This window comes from Phyllobates terribilis, unplaced genomic scaffold (assembly GCF_046119375.1).
Source record: "Phyllobates terribilis strain yellow unplaced genomic scaffold, ASM4611937v1 Scaffold_1482__1_contigs__length_276138, whole genome shotgun sequence".
Classification (NCBI taxonomy): domain Eukaryota; kingdom Metazoa; phylum Chordata; class Amphibia; order Anura; family Dendrobatidae; genus Phyllobates; species Phyllobates terribilis.
Window position 1 is genome coordinate 63,719 of NW_027364242.1, and position 11,282 is coordinate 75,000.

At 46.3% G+C, this 11,282-nt stretch overlaps 1 pseudogene; it reads left to right on the forward strand.

Moving 5' to 3' along the window:
- The first annotated feature begins 10,029 nt into the window (after positions 1-10,029).
- Positions 10,030-11,282, forward strand: part of LOC141244126 (18S ribosomal RNA) — a 1,868-nt pseudogene continuing 615 nt past the window's right edge.

An 11,282-nucleotide genomic window follows, 5' to 3' on the forward strand; every position in this document is an offset into this window, starting at 1 on the left:
GATGGTTTTATCATTTAAAATAGTATTTTTCTTTTCACTTTGACTCTTAACACAGACCTTGATTTGTATGTTTCTACAGAAAGAAATTCACAAGAAATGAGGAAACCCCTCCGTCGTCTTTTGTGGCTTTTGAAAGCGACGTTTTGTGAGTAATTTTGACAACATATAATAAGTTCAAGTTAAACTTCACTTAAAAGCTATGTTCACACATGTTGTGTTTTTTTTAGCATTTTTTGCTGCAGATTTTTATGCAAATTTTCAGCTGTGTTTTGCAGTACCTACCAGCAAAGTCTATGAGAAACCAGAATTGTCTGTTCACACATCATGCTTTTTTGTTGTTGCGTATTTTGTGCCTTGGTTGGGTTTTTGGAAAATAGAGCATGTCACTTTCAGCATTTTTGTCAGTGTTTTTTCACCCATGGGAAATAATGGGTGGTTGTAAAGGGAAGTGTTCCAGGTTGTACATGTATATACGTATCTGCATGCTAGCCATGCTTGCAGATAAGTATACATGTATATATTGGCCCCACATCTCCCCATGTGTTTCAGTCTGTTTGCTGCTGGGGGAGGTTTCAATAGAATGTCCAGCCATGTGCTAAAACAGGTTTTGCGAGTATGGTTGGACATGAACAAAGATCTTAGCCAGTGGGCAGGGAATAATACATCATTTCCTGTGACATGAAGCTGGACACTGGCTGGACTTAAAACCCCAGAATGCACATGTGCTAAGGCCCCTTAGACTCTTGAAGATGGACATAACAACACATGGCTGAGTATCTCTCTTTCCCTGTAACTTCTTTACTTACTAGCCCTACATACCCTGTACTAACCCTCCTAGATATTGATAGATATATATAGGCAAAGTTGGTATAGTTGGGTGGGCCGATATTGCATGAGTGATTAGCAAACGTGGGTGGAAAATATATTAGATAATTGGGAATTGTGAATCCGTTTTGTGTACTGTGTTAGTGTGATACCTAGTAATATATTAACTGTAGACTTTTGTGTAATAAATACCTTTTATTAGCACACGATTTTGTCTCAGTTGGTATATAGTATAAGGCCCAGATAACATTAGTGGAAATTAATTATTAATAGTCAAATTTGATGTTAATAGTGAGGCTGAGTTCACACGATGCGTTTTTCATGCGTTTCCGCGGCGTTTTTGCAGTTGCGTAAACACCGCGGAAACGCATGAAAAACGCATGGTAGAAGGGCAGCAATGTTCCCCAATTGAAATACGCATGTGCTGTGCCCATGATGCGGATTTTTCCGCAGCGTAAATGCTGCGGTCAAAAATCCGCAGCATGTCAATTAATTTTGCGGAAACGCTGCTCTTTTGCCGCCATTGACTTGCATTAGACCGCATGGAATCCGCATCACTGTATATGTTGATGCGCTTTTCATGCGGTCTAATGTGCGGATGGTATCCGGGTGTGGAGGAGAGGACTCTCATCCAGACCCAGGTACCATTAAAAAAAAAGAATAAAATAAAAAATATATATATTCTCACCTTCTGACGGCCCGCGCTGCGTCCTGCCGGCTTCCCGCGCACTTCGCGGTTGAATGAAGGACCTTCGCTGACGTCAGAGTCATGTGACGGGTCACGTGACGCTGACGTCGGAAGGTCCTAAAGTCTTCACTGCCGGCATCCGGAACCGATGAAGCAGGACACCGGGGGCCATCAGAGTGTAAAGTATATATTTATTTTTTATTTTTTGACATTCACACACTATATAAATCCATGCCGGTTGCATGGATTTATATAGTGTGAAGTTGCCAAGCACTTTCCAAGTGATGCTAAAATCGCTTGGGAAGCACTTGTCAACCCGCATGTCCCTGGCAGGAAACCACATGTACAATCCGCATGCTTTTTTTCCTGCCAGAAAGATGCAGAAACGCTCAGGAAAAAATCCTGAGCATTTCTGCATAGTGTGCACATAGCCTTAATATCGGACCTCAGTAGAGGTGTAGGAGAGTGCCCCCATTAATTACTGATATTTTGGAGGAAAATCACGTCATTATACAGTGATGAATAAAACGCTAAAAAAATGCACCAAAATTTGCAGCAGCGTTTTTGATGGTGAAATAGAATGGGGTTCTTTTTTAACAGAACTTTATGTACATGCATAAATAGAGACAGGACAGTGAAAAAAATCGCTGAAAAAACTCACAAAAAATGCATCAAAAAACGCAGCAAAACGTTTTTGACGCAGCTGATTTCCTGCCAGAGATTGTGTTTTGATGCAGTTTTCTGAAGCTGAAAAACACAACATGTGTGAACACAGCCAAAGTAAAACTTAACCGGTTCCCGACCGCCCACTGTAGATAAACGTCCACGCTGCCTGGACTCTGTGCAGCGCCGACGTTTAAAAACGGTGGGTGGTCGCGCAGCGCTCAGGACCCCCAGGGTCCTGCAAGCACTGCGATTCCGGTGCAGAGCGTTAGCTCTGACAGGGAACATCATCAGGCCCTGATTAGATCAGGTCCCGGTGATGTTAACCCTTTGCTGTCTTCTATATGCTGCGATCTATAGTGATCGCGGCAAATAGGAGACAGCAGGAGGAGAGGGGGTCGTCTTACCTCCGAAGACCTCCGTTTCCTTTCAGGGCCTGGGGTTGCTATGGCAGCTGGAGGTCACATGACCGCCTCCAGCTCTGCCATATATGGTGTCCTGTCTGGCTCAGCCTGCAAGCTGAGCCAGAGAGGAGACTGACTGAAACAGTCAGTGAAGATCTCATGTAATGTAATACATGTCTATTACATTACATGAGATCAGTGATCAGAAAAATAAAAATTAATGTCCCATACAGGGACTAAGTAAAAATGTAAAAAAAAAGTAAAAAAAAAGTTTTAAAACTATTAAAAAAAAATCACAAAATAAATAAAAATAAATAAATAAAATATTAAACCAATAAATCCATATATTTTTACAAAACCAAAAAAAGTACACATATTTGGTATCGCCGCGTCCGAAACAACCCGAGCTATAAAACTGTCACACTAATTAACTCCTTCTGTGCATACCGTAATAAAAATAAATAAAAAAACGGAGCAAAAAAATATGCTTTTTCATCATATCGCCAAACAAAAAGTGGAAAAAAATGCGATCAAAAAGCAGAATAGAAATAAAAATGGTACCACTGAAAACGTCATAAAAAAAAGCCGCCATACAGCTCCATCAGACGAAAAATAAAAAAGTTATAGCGCTCAGAATAAAGCAATGCAAAAAAATTTTTTTTTTCTATAAAATTGTTTTATTGTGTAAAAGTGCCAAAACATTAAAAAAAATACAGTAAGTGTAGTATCGCTGTAAACGTACTGACCCGAAGAATAACGCTGCCTGATCACTTTTACCACACGCAGAACGGCATAGAAAAAAACTCAAAAAACAATTCCTGAAGTGTTTGTTTTTGTTAATTTTACCTCCCAAAAAACAGAATAGAAAGCGATCAAAAAATGTCACGTACCCAAAAATGGTACCAATAAAAATGTCAACTCGTCCCGCAAAAAACAAGCCGTCACATGACTCTGTCGGCCGAAATCTGGAAAAATTATAGCTCTCAAAATATGGTGATGCAAAAACTAGATTTTGCAAAAAAAGCGTATTTTAGTGTGTGACAGCTGTCAGTCATAAAAACCCGATATAAATCTGGTATCTCTGTAATCGCACCGACCCGAAGAATAAAGTAATCTAATCAGTTATATCACACTAGGAACGGCGTAAAAAATAAATTAAACCAATTCTTCACCTGCTACTGATTTGTTTATTATGTCTCCCAAAGATCCCAGTAAGGCTCTGCTCATATTTATCCTGTGCTCTGCGCTGAGCACTTACACCAGAGTTTCCGTGTAAATCTCTGAAATACGTGATTCAGCCGGAACCCATGATGGAAGATTCCCTGTAATGAGGCAGATATAGGCACTGTGGACGCCGTCTAGCCTGGGATCCCACGGTGTCATTTGTTTTAGGCATGCATAAAAGTGCGGTTGGCCACAGTTTTGTGCACTTCTGAAAAAAAGGACACCGCTAAACAGAGGCCAGACGGAGTAGAGAGTAACTCTGTTGCCTCATTATAGTGAATGGATCCTGCAGGGGTTTCATCTGAATTACATCACTTGGAAATTTAGATGGAAACCCCGATGTAAGTGCTCAGCCTAGAGCGCCGGATAAATGTTACGTAAAATGTTCCCAATAAAAGCTTCAACTCAGTCCTCAAAAAAAGCTAGTCCCCACTCAGGTCCGTCATCTGTTAAAAATATAAGGGACTTCCAAGTTACTGGTAGCAGAAAGGCTCTGGAAAAGCAAAATGACCCTTGCCCCCAAAAGAAATTCAGAAAATTTTGTGCTCCCAAATCCAAATGCCTATTCTACAATAATTTGTTCTCCAATTGTCAAATAGCACTCCGTACCCCCCAGATCTCACCGTATGGCTAAGTGGTACGATACAGCCACATATGGGGTATTGCCACTTTTAGAAGAAATTGTGTGACACATTTCGGCACCATTTTTACCCATTGCCCTGTGTGAAAATGTAAAATCTGAGGGTAAAACATTTTTTTGTGGTAAAAATATAATTATGCTTTTTTCACTGCCCAATGGTATAAATTTAAAAATTAAAAAATACTCACTACTTCCCTAGATGAATTCCTTGAGAGGTGTAGTTTACAAAATGGGGTCACTTGTGGGGGTTTCTGCTGTTTTGACATGTCAGCGACTCTTCAAATGTGACATGGTGTCTGCTGCCTATCCCAGCCAACATAGCGCTCCTTTCTCTTCCGAACCCTGCCGTACACCAAAGCAGTGGTTTTCCCCCACATATGGGGTATCGGCGTACTCAGGAGAAATTGTACAACAAATTTCATGGTGCAATTTATCCTGTTACCCTTATGATAATGCAAAATTAGGGAATGAAAAACATTTTTTATGGGAAAAATGTGAAAATTTTATTTTTACGGCTCAATATTATAAACTTCTGTGAAGCAGCTGGGGGTGCAAGGTGCACACCACACATCTAGATAAGTTCCCTAAGGGGTCTAGTTTCCAAAATGGTGGCACTTGTGGGGGGTTTCCACTGTTTAGGCACATTAGGGGCTCCCCAAATGTGACATGGCGTCCGCTAATTATTCAAACAAATTTTACATTCAAAAAGTCAAATGGCGCTCCTTCCCTTTCAAACCCTGCCATGTGCCCAAACAGTAATTTACCTCCACATATGGGGTATCGGCGTGTTCAGGAGAAATTGCACAACAAATTTCATGGTGCAACTTATCCTGTTACCCTTATGATAATGCAAAATTAGGGAATGAAAAACATTTTTTGAGGGAAAAATGTGAAAATTTTATTTTTACGGCTCAATATTATAAACTTCTGTGAAGCAGCTGGGGGTGCAAGGTGCTCACCTCACATCTAGATAAGTTCCCTAAGGGGTCTAGTTTCCAAAATGGTGGCACTTGTGGGGGGTTTCCACTGTTTAGGCACATTAGGGGTTCCCCAAATGCGACATGGCGTCTGCTAATTATTCAAACAAATTTTACATTCAAAAAGTCAAATGGCGCTCCTTCCCTTTCAAACCCTACCATGCGCCCAAACAGTAATTTGCCTCCACATATGGGGTATCAGCGTGTTCAGGAGAAATTGCACAACAAATTTCATGGTGCAATTTATCCTATTACCCTTATGATAATGCAAAATTAAGGGATGAAAAACAGTTTTGTGGGAAAAATGTGAAAATTTTATTTTTACAGCTCAATATTATAAACTTCTGTGAAGCACCTTGGGGTTCAAGGTGCTCACCACACATCTAGATAAGTTCCCTAAGGGGTCTAGTTTCCAAAATGGTGTCACTTGTGGGGGTTTAGGTACATCAGGAGCTCTCCAAACGCAACATGGCGTCTGCTAATTATTCAGACAAATTTTACATTCAAAAAGTCTAATGGCGCTCCTTCCCTTCCGAACCCTGCAGTGCGCCCAAACAGTGATTTTCCCTCACATATGGGGTATCAGCACGCTCAAGAGAAATTGCACAAAAAAATTTGGGGTCCATTTTTTTCCTGTTACCCCTGTGAATATAAAAAAAAATGGGTCTAAAGTAACATTTTTGTGAAAAAAGTTAAATGTTAATTTTTTTCTTCCACATTCCAAAAATTCCTGTGAAGCATCTGAAGGGTTAATAAAGTTCTTGAATGTGGTTTTGAGCACCTTGAGGGGTGCAGTTTTTAGAATGTTGTTACTTTTGGGTATTTTCTGTCATAAAGACCCCTCAAAGTGACTTCAAATATGATGTGGTCCCTAAAATAATGTTTTTGTAAATTTTGTTGGAAAAATGAGAAATCGCTGGTCAACTTTTAACCCTTATAGCTCCCTAACAAAAAAAAAATTTGGTTCCAAAATTGTGCTGATGTAAAGTAGACATGTGGGAAATGTTATTTATTAACTATTTTGTGTGACATATCTCTCTGATTTAAGGGCATGAAAATTCAAAGTTTGAAAATTTCAAAATTTTCGCCAAATTTCCGATTTTTTCACAAATAAACACAAGTTATATCGAAGAAATTTTACCACTATCATGAAGTACAATATGTCATGAAAAAAACAATCTCAGAGTCAGGGGAATACATTGAAGCGTTCCAGAGTAATTACTTCATAAACTGGCAGTGGTCAGAATTGAAAAAATTGGCCTGGTCACGAAGGCAAAAACAGGCTCTGGTGCGAAGTGGTTAATAGTGCTGCGGTGTACAGAAACAGTTCCAGAATTTTGGGCTGAGGCCCTCCAGTCTTCCTCTATAGAGAGGGGAAATATGTGTGAAGGTACCCCAGGAGGGCTCCAAATGTGTGGGTAAAATATATATCCCTCGGGGGGGGGAATTGAAATAAAGTTTAAAAAAATTTTTTTTGTGGACTTAGAAAATTTTCACACATGTGTCAGACTTCCAGAGAGGGGAGCATGTCAGTGCGCGCATCCGATTTCAGTTCCAGAGCGATTCATCCGATGAGTCCTTCATACTTAGTCGTTTTTGCAAAATTTTTGACTTTTTTGAAAATTTCACTTTTCTGTGAAAATCTCCGCTAAATGAGGTTATACTATGTTAGAGGCCATCCCAGGAGGGCTCCAAATGTGTGGGTAAAATATATATCCCACAGGGGGAAAATTGAAAAAAAGTCGAAAAAAAATTTTTTTTTGAGGACTTAGAAAATTTGCACACGTGTCAGATTTCCAGAGAGGGGAGCATGTCAGTGCGCGCATCCGATTTCAGTTCCAGAGCGATTCATCCGATGAGTCCTTCACACTTAGTCGTTTTTGGCAAAATTTCTGACTTTTTGAAAATTTCACCTTTTTGTGAAAACTTCCACAAAATGAGGTTATACTATGTTAGAAGGCATCCCAGGAGAGCTCCAAATGTGTGGGTAAAATATGTATCCCACAGGGGGAAAATTGAAAAAAAAGTTGTAAAAAATTTTTTTTGTGGACTTAGAAAATTTTCACACATGTGTCAGACTTCCAGAGAGGGGAGCATGTCAGTGCGCGCATCCGATTTCAGTTGCAGAGCGATTCATCCGATGAGTCCTTCATACTTAGTCGTTTTTGTCAAAATTTCTGACTTTTTGAAAATTTCACAATTTTGTGAAAACTTCCACAAAATGAGGTTATAATATGTTAGAGGGCATCCCAGGAGAGCTCCAAATGTGTGGGTAAAATATATATCCCACAGGGGGAAAATTGAAAAAAAGTTGAAAAAAATTTTTTTGTGGACTTAGAAAATTTTTCAACTTGTGTCAGACTTCCAGAGAGGGGAAAATGTGAGTGAGCGCATCCGATTTCAGTTCCAGAGCGATTCGCCCGATGAGTCCTTCATACTTAGTCGTTTTCAGAAGTCACAATTTTGACTTCCAGGACCCGCAAAACGTTAGTAAATTGAGCCCGCTCCCCAGTTCCAAGCGTTTTGAGGTGTCCCTGGTTGCAGTAATGCAGCCTGCCCACTAGATGTCGCAAAAGAGACAAAAAGTGAAAAAGAACCAGAATGAGGAAATTCCAGGGAGCCGAATCCGCCTGACAGTTCCAGGCGATCGGGTACTTTTTGGAATGCGTCCCTAAAGTGGGTATAGGGTGACACTCCATACAAAGACCCAGTTTTGCACACCACCGGCAGAATATATGAGAGAGAGGTACCTCTCAGCCCCGACACATTTTGACTCATTTAAGCAGGTTTTCACCTCCGTAGGCCCGGGTACGCGTTTTGGCTATGAGTCCCTGTTCGGCTGGAGGTCTGCACCTTGGCTGAACCCAGGCTTCCGCAGCTGCGTGGGGGGACTTTTGCCGGTCGCCTATCCCAAGTCAGAGAGGTGTTCCTGGGTTGAAGTGAGCCTGGCCAGACCCCCCCCACGGGCCCTGGTTCTCCACATGGGGGCGCCGTCAAGGCTAAAATCTGGATTTTTAGGCCCGGGAGAGGCTCCATGAGGGCGGATGCTTTTGTGGCTTTGACCCCAGTTCCACATCCAGTACCCCCTCTGCAAGGGCGCCTGTACCCGAGTCTCGCTTCCAGGACTCTTGGGCACGTATTTCCCGACGACAGGGGTTAGCAGCCTCCGTACTTGGGCAAGTCCCTCCACGCACCCCTGCTCTTCCTCCGATCGATCTGGCGCAGCGCTCCCGGGTGGGGAGGTGGCGCCGCTCGCTCGGCCCGGGCTTTGGAGCTCGCGCTGGCTTAAGGTGAGCGGTCCCCTTCCTCCTCTACCCCCGGGCTTTCGACACCTATCTTTGGGCGCGCACGCCGGCCTCGCCTCCCGTCCGCGGAGGTGGCCGAGCCGTGGGGAGATTGGCCCGACCCGAGCGAAGGCAGCGGTCCGACGACCCGCACGGGCGAACGGCGTGGCGCCCACCCACCCAGGCGTGGGGGCCGTCGTCCGAATCGCTTCCTGTGCGGGGAAGCACACCGATCTTCTCCGAGGGCGGCCCTTTTCTTCCAGATGCGTAACCGGCCAGCGGAGGCCCGCGCCGCCCCTCGCGTCCGACAGGGCGGTCTCCGCGGCGGTGGCGACAGCGGCGGCGGTGGGTGGCGTCTCCGCGCCACTGCCGAGCTTCGCGATTTCCAGTCTTTTCCCGGGCCCCTACGTCAGTGGGGAGGACGACAGATGTGTGGAGGCAGGCGAAGGGGGTTCTCACCGTGTGGTGTGCCCCAGCCCGACCGTCACCTTTCCCCTTCGACCCTCATCCTCCCTGGCGGCTCGGCAGGGAGAAGGAGAGAGAGAGCGAGCGCGGAAACCCCAGAGCCAAGGGGTTAGATGGAGAACGGGAGAAGGAACGAGGGCCAAGAGGTAGGGAGTACGGTGAAAGGCCGACCTGGGGTTCCCCATGCGCTCCCGCCCCCGGGCGGGGAGCAGCCCTGGGAGGAAAAGCCGCTCGGGCATCCCTTTGAGGTTACGGGCGCGAGCGGGAAGAGGGACTACTCTGGAAGGCGACGCCGACACGGCCTGGCCGACGACCACCCACGCGACCTCCGCGTCGTCGGGTTAGTGCCGGAGCCGCGGCGGACCCTGACGGCCAGCCCCCCTCTCCCAATCCTCGTGCCTGTCCGCCGGTGGGTCGAGGACCCCCCGCGGCGGAGGCAGGTCTAAGCCAGACGGTGGCGCCACATAGGCCCACCCCCGCACGCCATCTCCCCGAGCGACCCTGTGTGTTGCCTTGGGTGCGGTTGGTGAGACGGGGGCGGCCGTGGCGTCCTCCGGAGGCCAGTCACCTCGCCCTCCCCGTGCAAGGGGTGTTTTCCAGACGCCTGCCGCTTCGGGACCACGCACCGCACAGCGAGCCGCTCCTCCCGCACATGTCCCCGGTGCTGCGAGGGCTCCGTTCCCCGCCCCCCCCAGGGAAGCCCCATGCCATCCCGCATCCTCTCCGGACGCCGCACGCCCTGCCTATACCCGTTCCGTCCGGGCGCCCTGCCGCCGCGGGGCTCTTCCGCCGCCCCCCCTCTCTTCCCGCAGGCCTCTCCTCTCCCGAACCTCGACGCGGTCCAGTCGTGTTGGGGGGCTACCTGGTTGATCCTGCCAGTAGCATATGCTTGTCTCAAAGATTAAGCCATGCACGTGTAAGTACACACGGACGGTACAGTGAAACTGCGAATGGCTCATTAAATCAGTTATGGTTCCTTTGATCGCTCCAAACCGTTGACTCGGACAACTGTGATAATTCTAGAGCTAATACGTGCAAACGAGCGCTGACCGCCAGGGATTCGTGCATTAATCAGATCAAAACCAATCCGGGGTCCCGGGCGCGGCGTCGGGACGGTCCTCCGCGGCCTCCCCCCTGCCGCGCTCTCCCCGTAAGCGTTGCGACTCTGGATAACCTCGGGCCGATCGCACGTCCCCGTGACCGCGACGATCCATTCGGGTGTCTGCCCTATCAACTTTCGATGGTACTTTCTGTGCCTACCATGGTGACCACGGGTAACGGAGAATCAGGGTTCAATTCCGGAGAGGGAGCCTGAGAAACGGCTACCACATCCAAGGAAGGCAGCAGGCGCGCAAATTACCCACTCCCGACCCGGTGAGGTAGTGACGAAAAATAACAATACAGGACTCTTTCGAGGCAATTGGAATGAGTACACTTTAAATCCTATAACGAGGATCTATTGGAGGGCAAGTCTTTTGCCAGCAGCCGCGGTAATTCCAGCTCCAGTAGCGTACACTAAAGCTGCTGCAGTTAAAAAGCTCGTAGTTGGATCTTGGGATCGAGCTGGCGGTCCGCCGCAAGGCGTGCTACCGCCAGTCCCAGCCCCTTTGCCTTGGGGCGCCTCCCCGATGCTCTTGACTGAGTGTCCCGGGGGCCCGAAGCGTTTACTTTGAAAAAATTAGAGTGTTCAAAGCAGGCAGCCACGCCTGAATACTCCAGCTAGGAATAATGGAATAGGACTCCGGTTCTATTTTGTTGGTTGTCGGAACTGGGGCCATGATTAAGAGGGACGGCCGGGGCATCCGTATTGCGCCGCTAGAGGTGAAATTCTTGGACCGGCGCAAGACGAACCAAAGCGAAAGCATTTGCCAAGAATATTTTCATTAATCAAGAACGAAAGTCGGAGGTTCGAAGACCATCAGATACCGTCGTAGTTCCGACCATAAATGATGCCTACTGGCGATCCGGCGGTGTTATTCCCATGACCCGCCGAGCAGCGTCCGGGAAACCGAAGTCTTTGGGTTCCGGGGGGAGTATGGTTGCAAAGCTGAAACTTAAAGGAATTGACGGAAGGGCACCACCAGGAGTGGAGCCTGCGGCTTAATTTGACTC